Source organism: Manis pentadactyla, chromosome 1 (genome assembly GCF_030020395.1).
Source record: "Manis pentadactyla isolate mManPen7 chromosome 1, mManPen7.hap1, whole genome shotgun sequence".
NCBI lineage: Eukaryota > Metazoa > Chordata > Mammalia > Pholidota > Manidae > Manis > Manis pentadactyla.
In genome coordinates, this window is record NC_080019.1 from 231,482,582 (window position 1) to 231,505,933 (window position 23,352).

A 23,352-nucleotide genomic window follows, 5' to 3' on the forward strand; every position below is an offset into this window, starting at 1 on the left:
TGGCCGTCAGGATGGAATCCTAGCTGGAACTGGGTCTCAGCAGAGGTTGAGCCGTCCTGTCAGGGAAGCAGGAAGCTGCTGCGTGGGATTGCCAGCCAGGCATCTCTTTCCCCCTTTACTTGAGGCCACACACCATTGTGCTTCCCCGTTACACTTCTGGTGCGGTGCATGTGGATGACCTTCGGTTACCCCCTCTGGGCCAGGAGGTGCGCCCGATTACACAGCAGAGGCGGAGCTCCCTGCCGGAGGGTTCCCACAGCCTGGTATTGTGGTCCAATGAGCTCCAGAAAAACCTGAACCCCAGCAGGTGATGGGTCGCGGCCTCTCCCACATCCAGGTGCCGAAATGCAAACGTGCTGGTTTTTACCGCAGTCTCACTCTGGCTTCTGCTGTCCGTGCCCCACTGGTAGAATCCAGCCACGTCTCTCTTCATCGTTGACTTCTATGCAAAGTGTCTACGTGGTGTGTTCTCCTGAATCCCTCTCTAGAAAAGAATACTCACTTCCCTCTTGGGCAGGTGCTCCGGTGGGGGTGAGCCCGAACTGCTGTGTGTTCTGATAATGGCTCCCTCCTGGTGATGGGTCGGGACTCTGGCCTGCTCCCTTAGCCTGGAGGCGCGCCCTACTCTAGACAGCTGTTATCGCAGCTCTGACACTCAGGGGGGCCCTTCAGTTTGCCAGTTGCAACACAAAATAGCACCCAAAGATTGTGCAGGCGAAGTCTTTTCCCTGCGATTCCATTCGTCTCTCAAATCCTTATTAGAAGTGCATCTTCCCAGAGCACCAAGCTGGCTGAGGAACCACTTTCTGAGTCTTTCACTGGAACAAAGCCTTTTTATTTTAAAGTCCCTAAACATTCATGGAGCCCTTTAGGAGGGGTTGTGTTGGGCCCCCTCCCTCGGGCTTATGGATGCAGACCGGCACTTTGCCCTTGAGCCTGGGCTTCTCATCATCTCTGCCAGGAAGACAGATATTGCCTCATAAAATATATGACAGCAAATTGCTATTTCTTGGTGCAAAGGTGTTATGTTCAAAAATCTTTGCTTGCTGGGGGTTGGGCGGTGCTGGCAGAGAATGCTTCCTGCACAAGTAAGAATCCCTATGAATTGTTTGATTGACATTCCATAGCCTGTGTTTTGTGACAAATGCCCATCTAACCATGGTACTTTCTCTGGTTTTCAAGGATCCTAGTATACCTATTGCTAGTTTTAGAAAAATGCATTCTATGCTTTTTAAGTAGAAAAGTGTAAGACCAACTTTGCCATTGCTTTTAGAAATACATAAAGGAAAAGATGGGTCTGACTTTGAATTCAGTTTCAGCGTGATTGCCTGACTTCGCTGCAGTATTTCAAGCACCCCTACGGTGTCCAGCATTTGGCAGATTGCATCAGAGTAACAGGCTTCACCAAAGGAGACCTAAGCAGGCTGGCATACAGATGCCAAGAGGATTGCTCACACGCTCTCTCTCTCTCTCTCTCTCTCTCTCTCTCTCTCTTTTATTCAAATTTCACATCTGTGCTCTATTTTTAAACATTTATACTTTAAGTGATAACGCATGTTTTACCAAGCCTCTGATTGGATTAGACATGTTCAAAATCCCCTCGACTTCAACCTGTCCGGCACTGCCTCTGAGAACACGTGGGAAAAGCCCCCCAGATGTCGGCCCCCAGGGAGCCATGTGTTTCGGGAGGCGGGAATCCAGCTGTTGCAGTGCGTGGATTTGGGGGGAATCTCAGACTGACATTGCTTCACTAGCACTAACGTGTGGGTGTTAGTAATGTGTACAGCATCCCTTCTCCTCACGGTGGTTTTTCAACTCACATTTTAGAGCGCAAGTTGCTAACAATGGTTTTTGAACTCTTACTGTATACCTGGCATTGAACTAGGGATTTACAGAGTATGATCTCATTTAACCCTCCCAACTAGGAACCAGGTGTTATTAATCCCATTTCAGAGCAAACCAAGGTCTGGGGACTAGGCAGAGACAGTGTGGCTGTGGAAGAGGTCTCACTCCACACTTTGGTCCATGCTCTTCCCAACAGCTGCCCCTGAGTGGGTGCAATACCTCGTTTAGGCCATAGCCCCCATGAAGTGGGGCTAAGAGGGAGCACAGAAAGAGGGCTTTATTCTCTGACCCCTTGCACCCCTCGCAGCCCCTCCTCTGGCCCCGCCGGCTCCGCCAGGACCTGAGGTCACCTGTGCACACTGGTGAGGGCGACTTATCTCTTCCAGCATCACCAGGCATCTCACCACTGCCACAGGGAAACCGGGGCTGCGGGCTTCTCCGTGCACTGCGTGTTCTGTTCCCGGCGTGCAATGCTGGCCCTCGCCTCTTGCAGCCTTTGTGTCTCATTTTCAAGACACCCGCATGAAGGCCTTTTTCCCCTTTACTTTTCCATTTTCTTCCTCATCATTTGACATAAAGAAGAAACAAATTTCTTCTAGTCCCTTTTTCTCCCTCCTTTCCTTCCTCTCATCAAATAATTAAAAGTCCACTCAGGCTGTCTTCACCTTATCATTTCGAATGAATTGAAAAAAGATCTGGCTTCCTGCCCTTGTGTCTTTCTGACTGAATTTCACCATGAAAGAAAAGTCCTTTCTCCGTCGCTTTTGGCTTTATACTGCCCCTTGCATAACTGTCTTTAGGTCAGAGTGGTTTTGCCCTGATCAGCATTGTTGTGCAAATGAGCTTGCACTTCCCTGCCTTCAGAATTTCCTCTTTTTGGGCTTTTACAAGTAATAATTTAATACCCTGCTTCCTTAGGATTACAGAAGGAGTTATGAAACACAGAATTGAGCATTTCCAGTAGTTTATCTTTGCTCTTACTCAGTTCCAGGTTCTCTTCTAGAAGATGTCACTTTTTTCTTCATTCTCTGCAACATGCTGTAAAGGGAGAGGTCAAAGTTCAGAATCTTCCGTGCTTACTGTTTTTTAAATTAACCCATGATAATGCGTTACATTAAAAAGTAATCAAGATTTAGTTTTGTAAATGATTCTTTTCCATAGTTGAAAGCATAGAAGTAAATGTTTTATCATAAAAGTAATAATAATGCTCATTATAGAAACTTACGAAAATGCAAATAAAAAAACTAAAAATCACCCATAATCCCACCATTCAGAAATAACTGTCATTAAGATTTATTGTTTCCTACATTCCATTGTCTACATACATATTTGAACAAAGACATGACAGAGTACATAGTAAAGTTTTTTTAGCCTTGTAAACATGTAATGCCGTGTGAATTTTCCCATGTCCTTAAAAGCCTTCAAAAACATACATCTTAGCTGTATGATTTCCATCACTGCCATAGTTAATTTTATCATTTTCCTATTGGGGTTTCAGTTCATTTCTACTTTTTCACTTCTGTAATTGTTACTTGATGAATATCTCAGTACGTAAATCTTTTTTCTTTTCTGTTATTTTCCTTAGGACTAATGCCCGAAAGTTGAAATACAGGAGCTACAGGTGTTTTAAGGATTTTAGAGAATTAACAAAATAGCCTTTCCTCCAAAGTACTTGACATTTGTCAGTTTTACCATAAATGTCAACTGCTTTTGTTAAGTTAGTCAAAAACTGTACTCTGAGAACCTGCCACTCACAGGCTTGGAGCAGAATATTCCTGGAGGTTGTACAAGTGGTCAGTGCAGTGGGACAGCAAGAGGCAGAGGGAGATTTTTAAGACTTCTTAGAGGAGTAGGTGTGGGAAGAAGTGGGCGGGACCTTCAGCAAATCTTTATTGAGCATCTACTATGTGCCAGATACTGTTCTGGAAAGAGGGGACACTGTGGTGAACAAAACACAAAATCCCTGCCCCAAGTGGAGGGGACAAATGAAACAAAAATGAAGGCATCAAATACAGCATGTCAAGTGACGGTAAAAGCTATGGGGGAAAAATAAAGATGACGTCTTGCAAGGTGTCTAGGGGTGATCTTGAATAGGGTGTTCGAGGAGGCCTCCCTGAGACACGTGAGCAAAGACAGGGAGGCGGAGGTGGGCCCCGCAGAGCCACGTGCCACCAGGGTCCTCAGTGGGGACAAACTGCAGCCAGGAGAGCTGGAACCTGTTCTCAGGTCTGAGTCCCAGGTGCAGTTGCTGAGTTGACAAGGTGGGGGAGCCAGAACCCCACAACACCAGTGTTTAGATGAGATTATTCTTAAAAAAAAATACCCACCCAACAACCAAAACCAGCCCTCTTATCTCCGCCGTGATAGGGCCACTGGGAAATGCCCCTTGGCCACAAAGGATCTTTAACACAGTCTGGGAATGGAATTGTGCAAAGAGGTTACAAGTTCAGATTGGACAGGGGGGCTGTCATTTCAGAAAACGAAAATGGGCTGAACAGGAAAAGGCAGCTCAGAAGGTCTCGATTCAGAGGGGTTCTGATGCCTCAGAGACCGATGAACCGATCCTCTCAGGGCTGGCTTCTTTCCTCTCTCAGGGCCCAGCACTCCCGGAATTACAGACACAGCTCAGAAGCCAGCCAGACCCCCGACTACTTCAGGCCGCCCTGGGGGTGCCCCCTGCCCTCCAGGTGCTGGGGAGGAAGTAGGCGTGTGAGTCACAAGGCCAGCCACCGCCTGTTGTCAGTCTCCGTGGGTTTGGAGGCCCAGATCTCCTTGAGATGTCTGATGGCAAGCAGCCGTCTGGAAGGTATGATGTTAAGTGTTTAAACTAGGCAAGGCAGCCGTCCTCACTGAGGAAGCCGCGGCAGGTGCTGGAAGGCGTGGGGTCTGAGGAAGATCAGAGTTGCAGCCCAGCTCTGACCCCAGCACACAGAGAAGCCTGGGGCAGCTCTTTCTGCACCTCGCTCAGACGCAGTTTCCCCACCTGTACAGTGAAGGCAGTGAATGCCCTTCCGTGCTCCCTGCAGTTTTGGTCATCAGCGGCCACTCCAGCACATGCACACAGCTGGCGCGTTGAGTACCTGCCGAACACCGAGGACTTTGAGGACACACGGGCGCATCGCAGTGTCTGCTCATGGAGCCTCAGTTGAGCAGGAGAGAAGCATTGTGCAGTAGTTTATTAACACAGCTATCTTTTCTTAAAGAAACGGTATTCTGGGCACAGTGTTATACTTTTGTTACAATCCTCCCCAAAACCCCAAGAGGTCGTACCATCTTTATCTGCAGTTTACAGATGGGGAAACACAACTCACAGAGCCGACAGGCGGTCCGGCAAAGGTGCCCCCATTGAATCTGCCTGTAGGGGTAGCGCTTTCAGCCCCCTGGCCTCCCCACTGCAAGGTACTGGCCCCACTTTCCCGCCAGGGATGGTTCGAGCACTCTAGATTTAAAGGGGACAGGAAGAAAGAAGGCTCTGGAGTTTACGCCCTTGGCTGTGTCACGTGGACTCAACCCCACTTACTAGTTCTATGATGGTGTGCAAGCAGCTCGGCTTACCCTCTTGTAAATGGGTGTGTTGTTTCCCACCTCCCTCACGCAGAGGCACTAGTGTGAAGCATCTTCTCTGGGGCAAGGTCTGTGACAACCCTGTGGGCTGCACGTGTGTGCCAGGTATCGCTCTCAGAACTGCGGTGCGGGCTAGTGTTGTCCTGTTCCTAGCATGGGGTGGCACCGTGCTTTGAGGAGTGATGGTCCCAGACGGCCTCTGGTGACAGTCCATTGACACAGAGCCACTCCAGGTGACTCGCTCCTCTGACCAAAGAGGAAAGAATGTGAGTGACAGGGTTTATTTATAAACAGCGCTCCCACCCCCGCTTCTGCTTTCCTAGGAGCCAAACTCTGCTTCATCCTTGAAGAAAAATAAATAGTGCAGAAGGTGCCAACGCCGCCTGGAAAGGGCCCCCTTCAGGGCGGGTGCAGGCATCCTCCTGCCAGGAGAGGAACGCCCAGATCCCCCAGCCGCGGTCTGGCTTGTCCAGACCCTGGGGGGATCTCTGGGGCCGGGGTCTTCGGAGGCCTGCTGGGATGAGGCCGGGCTTCCAGGGAGAGGGGCTCTGGGTCCTGAGCTTCTGAGTGATGCAGTCCTGGGTGAGGCAGGGAAACAGAAAGTCGCTATTTCAGAGGGGGAAGAGCCATCTCCAGGGGATTATTTTTTATGAGCCAAAGATACTGAAGTGTTGCTGATTTATCTTAACAGCAGATACTATGAGCAAATGTCCCAGTTGCCTCTTCCTGCTCTTGGCAAGTACGGATGGGAAATGGGAAGGAGCCGACCCGAACGGAGCTGGCCAGCCCGCCTTCAGGAGTCTTAATCTTCCTCAGTCCGAATATGTAACTTAGAATCGTTTCCAGAGCTGGCCGAGGTGCAGGTGGTCCCCCAGCTTCGGCGAGAAGCCGAGTGGGGTTCAACAGCAGCTTTTCTGCTTCAATGCGTGTATGCCCCCCGGTAGGGAGTTCTTCAAGCCCGTTGCCACATTCTGAGGGCACCGCCTGGGAATGCGGAAACCCGAAGAGCCCTCCTTCTTCTTGTCCTGATTGGGATTCTCTGGCCACGGCAGGTCTGCTCCACACACCCTCCTGTGTCCGGGCTGGAATGAGCCACACTGAACCCAGCACCTAAGACGTTGAATATAAATTATGTCAAGGCCGTGTCCAGCGTTGTGACTTTGGCTAATCCTGATTAGATATGGATAAATTCTCAGGGCTTAATTTGGCACGTTGAGCCAGTTCTTCACATTGTCTTCGGGGACTGGAAAGGAAATGCACAACTTCACTATAATTTTTCTTCTGTTTCTTTAGAACGGGACGTAATTTTTTATTGTTAGCTGGTGGAAACTTCGGTGAACCGTGGCCAATAATGGCTCACCCCCACAGGAAGAAAGACTCAGCCTTTAGCTGAGAACATATTCTTTGAAAGAAACCATAGTATGTTGATTTTTGAAATATCTTCCCACTTAAAAAATGCGCTGTCCAACAAATATTAATGTTCTGAGCAAGACCAAGGGAACTGAGGAAGTATAATGCTCCAGTTTCTCTCTGAGGAAAATTTGAGAGTGATGTGTGATGCTTTGGTTGACTAATAAGTCCACTGAGCATTGGAGGGGTCTGTGAGGACGCACTGGCAGCCTGGAGCATCTCCGTCCCACCAGAAAGGAAGGAGCCCCGTGTTGGCTAGAGCCGGGCACCCCACATCCCTTCACCAGGTCACCCACACACACACCAGCTTGGCCACATCCTGTCATTTCACTTCCATTTCTAGAATTGGGTCCAAAAAAATATACCTGATAATAAGCTCTCCCTTTTTGCTGCCAAACAGCTTAATGCAGAAAAGCATTGCCAAGTATTTTTAATTGCTTGGGTTGCAAACTACCATCCTATCCTTTATTCTTTTTCAGCATCTCACCCAGTTTGGTGGCCAGCCATGCCTGCTCTGTAGCCACCTTTAGGGGATGCAAATATTGTCAACTTTGATGAGTCTGATCAGGTTTGGGCGTTATTGAATCAGCTGGTATTAGAGCTGTAAAATTATCTCAGTGAGGTTCTTGCTCTGTTCATAATTACAGGTTTGTTTTAACAGATCTGCTTTGCAGATTTTTATGAGCAGGAATCCTCTTGGGCAAATCCACCATAAAATCTCAGTGGGATAAAGGCAGGCGATTTTTCATCTCGGGGGCAGTTTTTCAGAAGCGGTCACATAGAAAGCCCGTATCTGTCCTCTTAGCCACACCCAATTTTCAGCTCCTGCCCGAGAGCAGGACTGAAAATTATCCCCACATCTTCTTATGAAATTCTGTTGAAAAACATTAGTCCTTGTACACTGTGCACAAAAGCCAAATTACTTCTGGAATGTTCCCTGGAACTCTGGGAATCCAGATAGGGATCAAGGAAACAGCACCACATCTTTACCCCTTCTGCTCAATCTGTTGATTGATTTGTAGGTTATTGTCCTTACCTTGAACCGTCTGAAGTAAAGTGCTTGGGTCCAACTTGTTTGTTAATGCCTTTGTTTATTTTTTAAGTGGTCCATTTTGTTGTCAAACCCAGAATGCAAGCAACATTCTGGGAAAGCGGAGGCCTCATTCTTCAGTTAAAGCAATACTTTCCTGATAGTTTGCCAGCATGTCAGCATGTTTCTCAGATCTCTATGTTGCTGAAATGCAAATCAAAGCAAGAGCTTCTGGAACAAACCAAACAAACACCCTGCACTTACTTATTAAGGGGCAGGGCCGGTGCACGCTCGTGCTGATACCAAGGTCTTTATGGGCCCGTGACGTTCCCAGGACTTCAGTGAGGTGCCCAGGAGAAAGTAAGAAAATGTGAAAAGAGGGGAAAAGGACCCCTTTCCTGATTATTCATCAGCAGTGGCCAGCTGAGAGAGAGAGAGCCAGCCTTCGTGGGCCTTTCCTAGCTATTCAGTGACTCGAACTCCCCAAAAGCTCAGTGCTGTGTCCCACAGGCTCATAGGTCAGGAAGCAAAGTCACAAATTAGAATGGAAGACAAAAAGAATGATAAAAGATAAAAGTGACACAGGTTATTCTTTTAACTTCCAGTTCTCTGTAATGTTTCTAGCCATCTCAACACGAATTCTCAGAAATAATTGCCATGTGTCTGAATGTTTAAAATAGTTCTGTCAACTGCGGCCTCCGTTCCTAATCCTGGCTCTGTTCTGAGATGGCCTCATGAACTTCTTCCCCATCTTCACCAAATACCAGCTGCAGGGCCAGCCTTCTGACCTACACCCTCGGGATCTCAGAGGAGGGACACCAAAAGCCGAGGAATCTGAGGAATAGGTCAAGAAGCAAAGTCACAAATTAGAATGGAGAGAGACCAGCATTTGCTCTAATGGCAGAAGTCAGCACCCACCGAAGGTGGGAATCCTGGGTCCCCAAATGCTTGCTCTCTCCGTATAGGTAGCCTTGGAAATCCAGGTGCTATACAGGTAAAATAAATAGTAAGATTTGGGATGACTTTTGGCTGCAGTTGTGAGCAGAAGAGGTAGAGCCAGGGGCTGGTACAGGACCACGTAACGGCAGTGGGTGCAGGCCGCGAGCACAGGGCACCCAGTGGTACAAGGTCCGAGAGACACAGCGGGTTAACAGGGTTTGTTGGAGTGCAAAGAGGATCTGAGCCTTGTTCCAGACGTTCCAGGGCCAGAAAGAGGAATCGGAAGCCACAGGCTGGGCTCAGGTGCCTAGAGCACCTCCCTTGATACCCAGTAGCCTGATGATGCGTTTGCACAGACTCAGAGAGGTTGACTAGCTTGCTGGCAGTTTAACAGCTCTTAAGTGACTTAACTTTGACCATTTAACTCAGACCTTCTGACCCCCACTTCTGCTTTTCTTTACTCCCCAGGACCTTTTAGTTGCAGAAATGGTCTTAACAAGATCCATTGTCAGCCTAGATGTAATGGAGGAGGACATGGGTTTGCAGGAAGAGGTGTTCCTGGCAAGGGAAACGCCTGCCCGCCCAGGAGAGGTGAATCCCCCTGAAGGTCTGCAGGGAGGATTGCTGTGGAGGAAGCTGGGAGGAGGGAGATGGTTTAGGAGGAAAAGGAGAGGCTGGCCTCGCCCAGCGGCGGGAAGGCTTCTGTCTGATACCCAAGACAGCAGGGAGCTGACATGTATGCTTAAGGGGAGCGTGATATGAAAACTGCAAACGTGAGGTAAGTTTGGAACCTGCATTTTTTATTAATCATCAGATGGCTTCTGAGACCCGATTGCTGGGTCACTTCTGCCCATGAGCGCTTGCTCTGGGTGAGATGAAGCTTGGGCACCTCTTAGGGCCCGTTCTTGTTTTCTGCACACATAAGAGGGGTTGGTCGGTAATGATCTGGGTGTTTCATTAATGCGCTCCACCCCCACCATACCAAGGATAAAAGAACAGCTTGCTTCAATTACACAGCCTATGGGATATGGAAGTTCGATGTCTTTCTTCAGTAGCGTACATTTCAAAGAGGGTCCTATAAAGCTTCAGAACCTGAGAGATCTTTGGGCCATTAGCCTTAATATTCCAAAACTAAAAGCCTTTTTTGGCTTTGTTTTTTGCAACCAGTTTCCATCTTATGTCTGCTCCTAAATAATCACTATGGGGCATTATTCTTTTTATGAGTTATTTCCCAAAATGGGGGAAAGAGATGAGATCGAGAGAGAGAGGAGGAGGGAGAGGCAGCCTACCATTTTAGTTTGGGTGCTGGTTTTTTTGTTTTGTTGAGTCGGACCTGGCCTGAAATGCCCCCAGGCACCCGCTGTTTCTGAGCCATAATTATGCTTTTTAACCCGCTCCTTTATGTCTGAGTCCTTAGTGTCCAAGCTCCTATGTAATTAGCAAGCACAGTGTGTGGGAATGAGGCAAATATCTTTTGCATGACTTTAGCCTATACATTACTGCAATGCCATATTATTACAAGACAGTTCCTGGACTTGGAGCTGTACCATTAACTCTCTCAACTTGAAAAGACCCAGCAAAGAGATACTCCCAAACTTTGGCCCCGTGACTCGAAACTCAGATGGACAGTGACTTGATCCAGCTGAGGGCCCCGGGGCTCTGGGGGAGGATTTGCATTTGGCCCTGGAGTCGATTCAGAGCCTGACAGGCACTTGGGAACCTTCCTGGTCCATGCAGCTGTCTCGCATAGCCACAGGCATGCCTCTCACTGCAGCGGTGAAGTCAGGACATTCTTTAGTATTTGAAAAGGGGCAGGTTGTTCACTGGCTCTCCTGGAGGAAGGTACTGTGTCCGTCTGCTAGCCTGGAAGGAGATTGGTGATGTATGTTGATTGTGAAGTCAGTAGAAATTTAAAGGGCCAGGCTTTAAAGAGGAGGGCTGTGGCCAGGCAGGCAGGGCTGCGTGTCCTCCTGGGCTGCCGAAGTTCATGAAGATAGAAGACAGTCGGAGTCAAAGACTGCCCAAGGGGTGGTCTCAGGAGTCTTCCTTTGAACTGGTGTGGTTTCAGTGCCATGTCCCCGTAGTTGGAGAAATAATTCATATCTCAGCATTTCTGTTTCGAGCGAAGATGTCTTTTTTTATTGTTTCTCTTCCTGTTTCCTGTGATTTCTTGAAGAGTCAGTTAATATACAGAGGAATAAAGGAGAAAGTAAACTCTCTGAGACTCAAGCATCTGGCATGAATATTTTTTGCTCATCTTTCTGGACTTTTCTCATATGCACATGTGTGTCGGTATCTTTCTACACGTCCATATATAAGCCCGCATATATCTTTATATGTAGGTATGTATATATTATTGTACATGAACCTCGGTTTTACCGTCTGTTTCTCTATCCATCGAAGTATATGTTGATCTTTCTTTCTGATGAATATAAATATACGTCACTCTTGGATGGCTTCTGAGGATTCTCTCATATGAATAATGGGTATTCAATAATTGTTAAGACCCTGATGTATGAACGTTTGGTTTGTTTCTCATTACTTGCTTCTGTGATTAATGACCCAGTGAGTATCCTTTTATCCTTTTTACCCCTCTGTACCCATCTAGGCTTCTTTCCAGGAGACTTTCAGACCCTAGGGTGTGCATATTTTGAATTTTAATACATGGTGCCAGATTGCCTTGAAGAAAGTGTCAAGTCCTGCCAGCAGTGGATAAACACACCCAAAAAATAGGGAAATCAGTTTTCCATTTTCTTAGGCTTTTTGGAATTTTACCTGCCTCCGGAACTTTACCTCTAAATGCCTGAAAGACACAAGTGTTGGTGAAGTACCTTAGGTTTGGTAATAATTCACACCCAGATTCCAGAGCATGTTCTTCCATCAATGGTTATGAGACTTAGAATAAAATCAACATCACCGGGGTTCTTTGTTCAGTGGGATTAAGGCCTGTTAAACTCCCTTTGTTTTTTGATAAGGTTAATATAAAGGCAGGTTGTGGGAATGGCATAGACACAGGCTACCTGGATTGCAACTAGGCATTTGACACCAGAAACTCATATTCTGTCTCCTATGTATTACTTTTTAACCAGATGGAGAAATAAAGATTGAGTGGTGGTCCAGGAGGATGGATTTGTGGTTGACTGAGCAAGTCCACCCTAGGGAGGCTAGTTGGAGAGGCCTGTCACCTCTACAGGGAGGCTGCCAGAGGTGCTGGGCTCTGTCCTCCGAGCATGTACGTGGACCTCATTATGTCCAGCCTTTGAAAACATACCTTCTGGAAGTGTGATGTCTCAGAGTGGAGAAAGTAAGTTAAAACAGTAGAAGGCATAATTAGAATTGAGAAAACTCTCAGCAGGTTGGAACTATAGACCCAGATTAAGTTAGGTCAAGTCTAAAGCAAAAACTCAGTTAGGAAAAGAATGAAATTTATACTTAGAATTAAAATTCTGGTGTGTGTGTGTGTGTATATGTGTGTGTGTTGTGAATGGCAGGGAAATTGGCCGCCAGGATATGAGTTTAATCGTTGCAAACTTGAATATGAGTCATCATGGCCCAGCAGATGCTAAGAAACCATTGCACCATAGGAGTATATTGTTTATTTTAAAATAATGTTTAGCTCAGACACATGTGAAGGACACATGTGAAGACTCAGGTTCAGACTCTGTTCAGGGAATGATTCTCTAGGAGGGGCACAGTGGAATGGCCCCCATGTGTGATGGGGGACACAGAGGGGACGAGGGGAAGAGGAGAGTGATTAGTTGAGAGGATCAGGAATGATTAGGCGAGATAAGCAGAGATAACAGCGAACTGTATTGACATGTCTGAAGATGTGGGCCCCCTGCAAAAAGACAGAATCAGGGCAGGCAGTCTGCAGCTGTCACCAACAAGCTCAAACTGTGTCACACGATAGGGGAGGATGTCCCATGTAAGCCATTTAATACATTGCCTCCGGAGGTGTGGAGTTGCCCGTGTCCAGTGGCAGTGCCCCCACCAGGACGGCTGCTACACGGGGACTTCTGTTTGGCAGTGAGGGTTGTGTTAGGTTCCTGTCGCCAGCACATGTCTGATGGGTGACATTTCCATGCCCAGTACACTCCGTGGATGGCCCAGACTTTGAAAAAACCCAAAGTCCTTTGCAGGAGGGTAAAGCCCCATCCTAAGCACTAATCCTAGGATGCCTGCTGATGGCCCAGGTGCGTGGACCAAGGGGCTCCACATCCTCAAATCTAGCCTGTCGGCTTGCTTTCCTTTCCCTGCACAGCCTGTTCCTGGCTTTCTTCCCAAAGGCCACTCCCACTAATTTCCCTTATATATATATGCAATTATTCTCATAAGCAATAAGAAAAACATCCCCCCAAAATGCCCCCAAAGTGGGCAGAAGCGGCTCTCGGAGAGTAAATAGAAATGGCCAACAAATACTGCGGAGATGCTCAGCCCCAGGTTATAAACAGGGAAAGTTGAGTGGGATGACTCAGATCTTCATGTATCTCTGTTTTGAAGATGATAAGGTTTGGAGAGTCTCCATGTTGGCTCAGTATGAGAAAAGGGGAGCAGACTGGAAGTTGACCCAAGTTTTGGAAGGGAAATTGGTGATATCTTTCAACGTTTAAAATGTATGTAGGGCTGCCTTCCAAATCTCTCTTTCCCTAGCACATCACAGAGACAACTGCTATATGGTTAAGCATCCATCCTTGTTGAGAACAGCTCTGAGGACAGGAGAAGCTGTTCCTTTGAAAAAGTATGCTTTGAGCCATGGTTAGAATACCGAGAAACTGAAAACAGCCTTAATGTTCATCACTCACTCACTCAGTCACTCAGCAAACATTTACTGTGTGCCCACTGTGTGTGTGCCAGGCAACATTTAGGTGCTTGCCATACATTTTTTAACAAAATAAACGAAGATTCCTGTCCACTACTTTAGTCCATCAGTAAAGGACTGGTAAATAAATGTACATGCATAAAGGGAATAACATATACCCATTAAAAACGGAGTTGCTCTGCGTGACCATGACATGGAAGGATGGCCTTGACATATCAGACATTTTACTTTTAATGGGTATGTGCATGTTTCTGCGCTTCCATCATGTGTAAAGATTTTCCAGAAAGACTAACAAAAGTCTTTAACAGTGGGAGTGGATTTTGGGGAATGGGGAGAGGGAATATTACCTTTTTTTTTATTAAGTCTCTTTGTACTGTTTAGCTTTTCATAGCTAGCACATATGCTTTATATAATAAAAATGAACAGGTGTTATAAAAAAGGAAGAACAAAGCTAAATCAGAACTTCTGTTAGAGCTAAGGCTCCTATCTCAAAGAAGATAGAAAATTCCTTAACCTATCTGTAGCCATTGAGACCAAAATGATTAGGTGTTTGTAACAGTTCAGACTGTGAGAATGGAAATTAATACCATAGTACTTTGGAATGCAAAACACAAGACATGAGGTGGCCTGTGGAGTTCCTGGTCCTGGGCTTATCTGCACGCGTAGATCCAAGCAGAAGGCAGCCAGGGGCCGGAAAGAGCCTGGGCCTGCCGTCAGGCGTTCTGGGCTTTTTCCTGGGTTTGTGAGTGACTAACCCGCAGCCTCTCGGACCCTCAGTCTCTTCCTCCATAAAATAGTGAGCTTGGATTTACTGATTTAAGGTGTGGCCTGGCAGTACCATTGCATATACCTCCATTATCCTGGCAAGTTCTCATTTGTAGGAGAAAGAGTCAAAAATAGCTTCTGAAACCTTCTAGAGTCCTGGAGGGGATCACCTCAACTCCCCAGTCACCCACCTTCTCCCAGGGCTGTGAAGAAACATTGGTTATGTACTTTAATGGTCTGTTTTTATTTAGATTCATGTTTAAATACATTTGGACATATTGTCCTTAGACTATGTCAACTGCCAGGTCACAGTAAATCAGGCTTTTTGCATTCTACCTAAAACTGGTGGCGAAGAGAAATTGATTTTCAAAATGTATCCACTCGGTGAACTTAGTCGGATGTGTTGCGGGGTGGGGGGGATTCACTTTGGCTCTTCCTGGGGGGATGTTTTCACAAGAGAGGACTTGGCAGTTGCGGATGAGTTTTTATTTCTGTGCACCCGGGGGCTCAGCTCGGAGGAGCCTGGGAGGGGATCCGAACCACACGCCTGTCCTGACTGCGTGTCTCGGGGGGCACCATGGAGACCTTCTCTACAGCGTGGAATATGGGACCCAGGCCCCCCTTCCCCATAGAACTAAATTGGCTGGAAGGGGACAGAAATCCGCACAGGGGGAAGGCCCCACCGCAGGCCGCCCTGCGCGGAGACCGGCGTTGGAGGGGATGTGTCATGGATTCGGAATTTGGGACACTCCACTGCCGTCTCCCTCTTTCCATTTGTTTTCCAACTGATTGGATTCTCCTAACAAGCGTGTTTACATTTTCCCCAGTTGTTGTCCCCAAGTGTGAGAGCAGCTGGGAGCGGGGTTTGTTCTCAGTCCAAGGCTGGAGCTGTCTCGCCCTCCGTCTTCCCCCGGCTTCCCGCCGCCAGGCCCCCACGGCCCTGCCAGACCCCTCCCTGTCTCAGCACCCCGCTCCCTGGGGGCACCGGCCCGCAGCCCCACCGCACGGTCTGCATTGCTCACGCCCTCCCTCGCCTCCCCTAGCTGTGGTCCTTCGTTTTGTTTTGAAGGGGCTGAGGTGCGGAGGAGGGCTTGGGTTTCTGCCCTTCCCCTCAGCTGCAGATCTGGGAGCAGACCCAGATTTCCTGGGCTCCCATTTCTGCGCTGCGGTTAGAGCCCCTGCAGTGGGAACGTCCTCTGACCCTCAGACAGTCTCCGGGATGCGTGCCTTCTCGTGGCGCTGCTGCAAAGTTCACCTCTGCTGTGTGCAGCCCGGTCCCCTCTCAGCTGCTTTGCTCTTTGTGTCTGGCGATGGGGGTTTCAAGCCGGCCGGTCGGTTTGAGAACCACCTTCACAGTATTTTCCGTGTCCAAAGACATCATTTGTCTGAATTCTCTGATGTGCTTGTTGTAAGGAATTGAAGCACATTTTAAAGTAGCTCCATAATATTACAAAGCGCATTTACCCGCCTGGGCCTCCTCTTCCGTATCTCAGCTGCCTGGGCACGTCTTAGCCCTGGCCGTGCGACTCTTTCTGCCCCTTCCCGAGGTGCGCTGGGTCACCCGCGCTCCCCAGCTTGTCCTTGGCGTGGCCATTCATACTGTCTGTCTCCCGCCTGGCCGCCGGCTCTGTTGGGTGTGCGTTTGCATTAACATGTTAGTCGAGCGGACGGTTGGACGGTGCCAGGCCCGTCCAGGCCAGTGATAGCGCACATTTGTTGAATGAATGAGTCGAAGGCCGAACTATCAACAGTTGTAGACTCTGAAATCCCATGCCTGCCAGTAGCCTTCTCTTTTTCTTTCCTCTTTTCTTTCTTTCCTTCTTGTTCCACTCTCTCCCTCCCCTTCCCAGCCTCCCCCCTTTAATTCCTTTTTGACCTAAAAAATTGAGATTTGATTTTGAAGCTCACTTTCTAAAGAAACTCCTAGCAGTCTGTACCCCAAATGCATCCTTAGCAGGAGAGTCTAGGTTTTTCTTCAGAGGCCTCTACTGACTCCCCGGGTCAAAACTGTTGCGACTCTGCATAAAGCACGTGCTGTTTACCAGGCTCTCCGTGCTCTGCAGACTGTTACAGTCCTTGAAGGACTTGTCAGTGACAAGTAAGATACATGAATGAAGAGGACTTTGCAAGTGTTTAAAAGCTAAGTATAATCATGTGCTGCCCACTACTTAATTAAACAGACCTGTGCTCAACCAAGTCACTTGGTGGTGGAAACTTCCAGACCCCGTCACCCCCAGCGGTGCTCAGGATGTTAGAATCCCTCCGCTGTCGGCAGGTGCTGATGTGTTTGCCTGGGTCCAAAACCGTCTTATGGGATGAAGCGTTAAAAGGTAGTATGGATTGTGGATAAATAACGACTTTTGAGTTTATTTTGGGGTTGGTCAGCAACATGGACTCCTTTGGGGCACGGTTAAGAATCTATAATGTGGCATCCTTTTCACAGAGACCTTTAAAAGGAAAAGTGAGCTGCTTGTCTTTTTCAGCTCTGATTGGGGTCAATGTCCAAAGAGTTGGAGCCCATTTCCAGATCAATGATAATGTATGTATTTTTTACCCTAAGAGTCAGTCCTTACGGATCTGAGTGGTAGCACACAGGGATTACATAGGATGCTCTGGAATCATATTCTAAAATCTACCAGTTGTGTGATCTCGGGTGAGTCTCTTGGTCTTTCTAAGACTCGGTTTCTTCGTCTGTGAGGTGGTGATAATAACAGCCTTTACCAGGGCCGGTAAGGAGATCATGTGCGTTTGAGTCCATCCTGCTTCTTGAGCTTTCTGCTCCCGTCACAGCAACTATTAAAGATTTTGGATGCACCGCCCCCTGCATCCTACATCACAGGGGTGGTGTGACTGACTCAGCAAGGTGACAGCAGCACAGTGCTGGGCTCGGCACATCGCAGGGCTTAGACAGCATCGGTTATTGTCACTGATCTGTACGGGTGGCTTCATCGCATGGCACCACTTGTGTTTCTGCCCCTAGAAGGATCCTAATACCCCTGCCGTCAGCAGACGCCGAGGCCGCCGCCTCTGTGAGCAGCTCCGCCCCGTGGCTGCTGTGGCTGGTCACAGAACAGGCAGCAAGGCTGCGGCTGTGGTCACAGCCTGTGCACTTCGGGGTCTCCCAGGATCCTGAGGTGGCAGCAGGAAGTAGTTTGCAGGGATCATTTCCCTCCTCTGTCTTGAATTCCTTCTGAAATGCCCCAAGTTGATAAATTCTTCTGAGAAATAAGATAATGCGCCATCATTCACACGTTTCTGCTCTTCGCATACCCCATAGAGGAATGCAGAAAGACACACACAGTCCCACACCCCCGCCACCACCACACCTTGGGTTTCAGCTCCCCATTGATCTTTTTTTCCCGGCAAGGTGATTAGAGGATGATTTTAACGTGGCATCTCCCAGCCCCGTTCTTCCTTGTATCATATCCATGCTACTTTCAACATTTTAGCTCAGTGGGCATCCGACCTATGCAGCCTTACTTGATGTCCCTGCCCTCAGAGGGGATTTTTCCCTGCCTCGGGACATTCATGGAAACCAATCCTTCTCTCTTATTTTCCTTCCCATCCTGGGGGATAGAAAGGGCTCTAATCCCTCATTTCTTACTTATCTTTGCTTTCTTCCTGCATCTGGCCTGCGGCCTTATCCTTCGTCTCAGTACTGCAGGGCTCTGGAGTCAGGAACCTGGATGCAGGCCCTGTTCCTCCGCTCCCAAGCTGGGTGACCACGGGCTTGGCCTCCTCATCTGCCAAAGGGGCCTCATGAGAAGAGTCCGTGGGAGCTCACTGGTCAGTCATGTCGCCTGCTCCCAATCGCTCTCGTCTTCATGGTTGCAGAAGTTGGGTGTTGAATGATTTCTGTGCCATATCCACAGGGGTAGCCTTCCCATCATTGATTTTTTTCATATTCCCATGAAGTTCCTGAAGAGCTTCTTCATCCTCCTGCTTTGCTTGGTCCCCCAGCGGTTACCCCAGCCCCGACCCGGGGCCCCGCTCAGCTGAGGCTCACTGCCGCGGGGGCCTGCAGGACGCTGAGGTCATCTTTCTCCCTCTCCCTGTCCAGTCGTTGCCTGGCTTCTCCATCTTTCTCTCGGAGACAAGAACTGTTGACCTTGCTCCGACTTGGCAGCAACAAGACCCGTAAGAGCTCTGGACTATTTCAGATTTCCCTGGCAGGAGAGAGATTGAGTAAAGAAGACCTGATAGAAGAAAGTGTAATTGCTATTGTACGGTATTATCTCCATATCCCGTGGCAACAAATCTTATCATAATTTTTTCTTATTTCAACCATATTCATGAAGGTTTTATTGTTAACTTGATCCAGATGACCGATCAAAGCATAGTTCATTATTGCCACCTTGCTAAAATATTTTTCAAGGCACTTTTAATATTACACATTTACAGCTACATATTACCATGAAGCTATTGAGTCTATTACTAGTCAATCAAAGATTTTCATTTTGTTTCAAGAGTTCCTTAGATGAACTTTTCAGAAATGTCAAGAGAAGTGGAGCCTGTGGCACCTTTTCACAGATGGTGTTCATCAGGGGTTTTGGTTAATGGATGAAATTTCAGTTTTCCATGGTTGATTTTTGGTACTATCAGAAGTATTCTAAAGGCTCCTGCTCTTCCAAAGGCTGGGTGATAGTAAGGAAATGGACCCCATAACACCCCCAAACCCTTTATTCTTAATGAGGTAAGTAACCAGGGATGTGGACTATCTCCCTGGATTCATTTAAATAAAGAAATGGAATATTGCTTAAAGACCCATCTTACTTTTCCACCAACTCCAAATCCATACATTTATCCCACTCCCCCAGTTTCAGGAAGAATTAAACTCAACTGGCTCATCGTAGATGCTAATTGTGGATTTTTTCACTGGTTCTCAAGTAGCCTTTCCATTCATCCCTTTGTATGTTCACACATTTAGTCGACGCAGACACGCATTTACTTACTATTTGTACACCAGCCTCTGGTAGGTGGTGAGGACGGGGTGCTCCTATCGAGGGAATTTCGTCCTCCTGGGGGAGAAAGCCCAAAGGCACAGATAATTCACCACTCAGAGGGTTAGGCGCTGTGGCGGAGAGCTTGGGGTGAGAGCAGGATTCTGGGGAAGGCAGTGGAGGAGGACTTAATCCCTTCTGAGGCGGGCTTAGGGAGGGCGTTTCTGGAGGTGACGATGCGGAAACTTAGACCAGAAGTACTGATGGGTAGAGCCGGGGAGGGATGAGGGCATGACGGGAACAGAGACAGCACGTCCCAGGGCATGGAGAGCCGGGCAGAGGGGAGGAGGGGAGGCTGGGAGGTGATGGGCAGCCTTGCAAGCTTGGGGAGCTGGGGTTCTTGCCCTTGAGGGCAGCACGGAGCCTGGGAACCTGAAGCCAAGCATTTGTGGTCTGCTGGTCTGCTGTGACTCCGGCCGCAGGTGCATTCAGTGGGGCGCAACAGAGACGCAGGAGGGCTCTTCGGAGCCCGTTGCCCTAGAGAAGTTAGGCGGTGCCTAGAAGAAAGAAGAAGTAGAAAATGAAATCTGATTAGATTTGTCTCAGCAGTCACAATATAATGTAGTAAATGAGTGCAACACGGTTAGCCAAAGGCAACATGGCAGGTCAGCAGTTGGGCAGACACAGAAAAGGAAATAAAAATGGGTTTTGGCAAATTGCCAAATGAGTCCACGAGCTCCCTAGCGTGGGGCTGTGGAAAGCCATCCCTCCACGTCTGTATTCATTTTTCTGGAATTTCAGGTATGACTGCCTGAAGATTTGCCATTTAAGGCTCTGCGGTGGGTACCTCACATGTCTGATGACTACGGGTACGTGAACCATTACTCATGGATTCACCTGCTTAACGTGCCTGGATTTGTTTGAACAAACAGTATGCTTGTTCCAATCCTTGTTGCTTTTCTTCCATCAGCCTTTAGGGAGTGCTATTCATCACTTCTCTTCCTTCCAGAACATTCTCGGTGGGTGAGGAAACCAATATAATTGGGTGGAGATGAAGTTAGATAACGTAGATTTTTTTTTAAAATTAATAGAGGACCATTTTCAATTTGCATCCTTTAAGCCAGCAAGGTTGGTCAAACTTTTTTATGAAAGGGAAAACTAGCAACCAGCCTGTAAGAAATCGGTCACAGTTTAGGGGATATGTTACAAGCAAGATAAATAAAAATGGTCTAGAGTATCGGGCCAAGCTCTATTATTCATCTCCACTTCACACTCTTCTCTCGCAGCCCAGACTAATCAAAAGAAGCCTCTTCCGCTCACAAATGCTGTGTGTACATTTCCCCCCAGATCTGGTATTCACATGAACAACATGGTTTATTTATATTTCGGCACCAAATTGGAAAGATGACATCATTCATTTACAGCCTTTATCCCATGACGTGCCTCCTCTCTGACACCTCATTTCAGCAGACACATTTAGGACTGCATACAGCATCTTGTTTAGCATGTGCATTCTTTTATGGGATAGAGTTCAAAGGTAGGGACCTTTAGGCTTTTCGTGGGGAAGAGAATAACCTCATAAAATTGCAGAAGCCTCCCCAAAGGATAAAGCTGTGATGACGTTCACAATAGCATGGTTCTTGTTTGTTCGTTTCGGGCTCCATTGTTCATTCTTGAGCGAGTCCCTTCCTTAGTGGCCATCACAGATCTTACAGCTCCCTTCAGGCTCTCAGAAGTCTGTTGGAAGACACAGCTCCAGGTTTATTAGTTCATGAGTTCCAAGGTACAAGCTCTCGACAACGCTGGAATTGTGGCTGTGAACGCTTTTTCAGCATCGCATGTACAAGGACAGGTCAGATAAGGGGACTCGCGGTACTTGGTCAGCCACACCTCCGCGGACCTGCTCCTTCTTGCATGATGTAATTCATCCCTTGGGTGTCTTCTGTCACTTTACGTGGGCAAGTGAGGGATGGAAATGCTATCAGCTGCCAAAGGTTGCCTGGGATTTTTTATTTAATTTGTAGGTGGGTCTTTACTTCTATTTTTACTGTTTTTATCCACATACCTGCATTTCGTGTTTTACGTCCACTCGGTGACCTTTCCAGTATTGTAGACGTGTTGGAAACCAGAGCAAGTAAATCATGAGACATCCTGTGGCAGGTAGAGTCTGGTTGTGAGGTGCTTCCAAAACTGAACAGAGCCAAAGCATCTATGGGAAGGCTCTTCCTACTTGTGTCGTCGTTTGCCCTCTCTGCTAGCAGCATGGTCCAGAGAAAAGCCTGGGGATTGAGGATCGGAGGACTCGGGAAATCTCCACATTCTGTGTCAAAGAAGAGTCTCTGGGGGCTGAAATCTTTGCTTGATTTTCTAGCTGCAAGTGAGGATAGTAAGAATTCCTCCCAGGACGGTTTTGAGTGTTAAGTTAAATTGCATGTGAAAAGTGCAGCAGGAATATATACCATGCTAGGTCGCGAATTATCATCAGGGTCTTATTCACATCACATAATACAATTCCAACTGGTTGGAGGCTCTGCTCGCGTCTGACTTCCAGCTCTTTCAAAGTGCTGCTGGCCCACTGTCATCTCGAGCCACCCGTTAGATTATTGTGGCAACCTGTGAGATGTCCTCAACTCTCGGTGACCTTCCCTGGCTGAGAACAAATGTGTGGCTTGCCTCTAGGATGCAGCATCCCTCAAAAGCTAGGCCTCTTCTTTCAGCCACACATTGCAGCAATGTGCATAGTATATTTGTATCTCCTGGGCCCTGTGCTGGATTCTGGGGAGAGGCATATGAAAGAAACAGCTTTGCATCTACTGACAGATGGACAGGTAGATTCAAGGTTCCTACCAGCGGTGACCAGGAGGTACAGGGCCCCTGGCCTCAAGGCTGGGGACTCCTACACAAAAAAACTGAGTTACCCAGACACAGAGGTTAGAGGTGAGTGAAGGAGGCTGGGGGAGGGATTGCAGGCAAAGCACAGAAGGAAAGGTTTCTTAGAGTGAACCACAACCCTAGTGGTAATAATGGCATTTGACTTTTACCAGCAAGCCCTTTACGCACCAGATCCTGAACTGACACCTGAAGTCCACCCTGTCACTGGCTCCTCACGGCCACCCCGGGATGGGAGGCACCACTACTCCCATTTTCGCTAAGGAAATTGAGGCCTAGAAAGCATTACCTCTCAGATGACCACATAGCCAGCAAGAGATGGACCAGGACTTGAATGCAGACAGTTGTGGTGTCAAGCCCACACTTGCAGTCTCTATTTCCTGGCTTTCTTGGCTGGAGGGTTTTATGCAACTTTTTCCATGGTCTTCAGGCATTTTTCTCCTCTCCTTGACCCACTAGGTCAGTGCACTGCAGGTCTGTTTCCTGGCCCACATGGTAAAGCTGCACAGTTCTGTGGCCCTGGGGGTTTCACCCTGACACCCAGTTGCCTCAGGGGACACACTCAGTGGGGCATCGCTTAGCGGTCAGCTCTTCTCTAGGGACATGTTCCTTCTGCTGAATTTCCCCAGAGAACGGCTTTGGTTCAAATGTCCCCAGAGAGCTCTTTTGCAAGAAGTCAGCAGCAGACCTTCGCTGTCAAACGTTTTTGCATTCGGCAGCTTTTGCGGGTCTTTTTCTGCCTTGTCTCACGAGAGCATTGCACATCTGTAGTTCTGTCTGCACCCCGCCTGTTCCTGTCTTCTCACCCAGGGCTTCCTTCTCTTGCTTGTAGGCAATGGAGGGTGTCATTGGTAGTGTGTGACCGCAAGTGGACCCTGTATCTCTGTGATCACTCGATGACCACCTTAGGAAACTGAAGCACCTTAGGATATGCCCAGAGGTCCCATTCTAAGTCACTTGGGAGAAGCATACGTACATCGACGATTGGAGATCCATGTATCTGGGATGTGATAAAGGCTATTGCCCTGAAGCTAATGGCATGGTGCATTTTTTAATCTAATTTCAATTTGACCAAGAGTGACAACCCTGAGATTAGGAACAGAGGGAGCCCGGTGGGTGCTGTCATTATGTCCTGAGTCCCATTGGCCAGC

At 47.9% G+C, this 23,352-nt stretch overlaps 1 protein-coding gene across 7 annotated transcripts in view; it reads left to right on the plus strand.

The window, feature by feature from the left end:
- ERC2 (ELKS/RAB6-interacting/CAST family member 2) overlaps positions 1 to 23,352 on the plus strand; it is a 784,528-nt gene that overhangs the window by 596,829 nt on the left and 164,347 nt on the right. The gene's annotated exons all lie outside the window — the stretch shown is intronic.